Genomic DNA, 1,157 nt, shown 5'->3' with positions numbered 1-1,157 from the left:
CTAATACAGGCATGAGTAGATGCTGAAAGTGGCTGCTCAGGGCTTATCGGTTTCCTTTCCTATGAGAGAAATAGGGATTCTTTGGATTTAGCTGTGTGGACATGTAATATATTCTCTATAATTCTTAGGGACAAAGCACTTCCAAACAGTCCTCGGCCATAATGGACTCAGAGTCAGTACTACCAAGAAAGAGAAGCTTCACTTTGTGTGTCTTCATCCCTCTGTCTTACTATCTTGGACGTGTCAGGGAGCCAGGCCGGACCTCAGCCCCTTCTCTCTGGGGTTTGCCTTCCTCTCCTCCCCGTTCCTTCTTTTTTCTTGGGGAGAACCTGCCCTGGGCCGCAGAGTGCACGTGTTGGGCATATACAGCACAGTATTGTCAAACTGGCAGTACCGTCTTCATGGCAACCCAAATACGTGGATCGCAGGTTCAGCTGGAAAGGCGCTTGGAGCCCTGCAGCCCTGTCTCCAGTTGAAGGGTTGGAGGAGCTCCTTGGTGGCTTAGAGGAAGCTTAGGTTTGGCAGTCTGGTAAGTATAACTTAAGACCATGTCTGTGGAATCAGACAGATACAGGTTCAAATCCCAGTTCCCTCACTTACTACCTGGGTGACCTCAGTAGACCATTTAACCCTTCTCAGGCCAAGTTAACTTGTCCAGAAACTGTGGTTGATAGTGACACTTACTAATAGGGTTGTTTGGAGAATTTAATGAGATGATGCACATAAAACACAAGCACAGTGCCTGCGTAAGTAAGTGTTCAGTAGGTACTAGAGGTTCTAGCTGGGAAAATTAGACAGGAAAATGAACTAAAAGGCACCCACAATGGAAAGGAATAAGTAAAACTATATTTGCAGATGTCATGATCACCTTAGAACATTCCCATGATTTATATTGGTTAACTTTACCTTTGAATTAATAATTCTTTCAGATAAATTCTAGAGTGGAATTGGCACAATGCTTAAACCGTAAGGACTCTCTATCCTTCCTTTTTTTGTTTTTTGTTTTTCCTTTTTCATGTAACTAGTAAGCAAATCAAATGGGCAAACCATTTTGTCCTCAGTTTTTACTGACTGAGATGGAGGTGGGCCCCGCAGAGTTTATGAGGTGACTCCAAGTGAGTCCGCTCTGCTCCCTGGCACCCAGCCAGTCAGCAGGA

This window comes from Lipotes vexillifer, unplaced genomic scaffold, assembly GCF_000442215.2.
Source record: "Lipotes vexillifer unplaced genomic scaffold, Lipotes_vexillifer_v1.1 scaffold120, whole genome shotgun sequence".
Lineage (NCBI taxonomy): Eukaryota > Metazoa > Chordata > Mammalia > Artiodactyla > Lipotidae > Lipotes > Lipotes vexillifer.
This window is presented reverse-complemented; position numbering follows the sequence as displayed.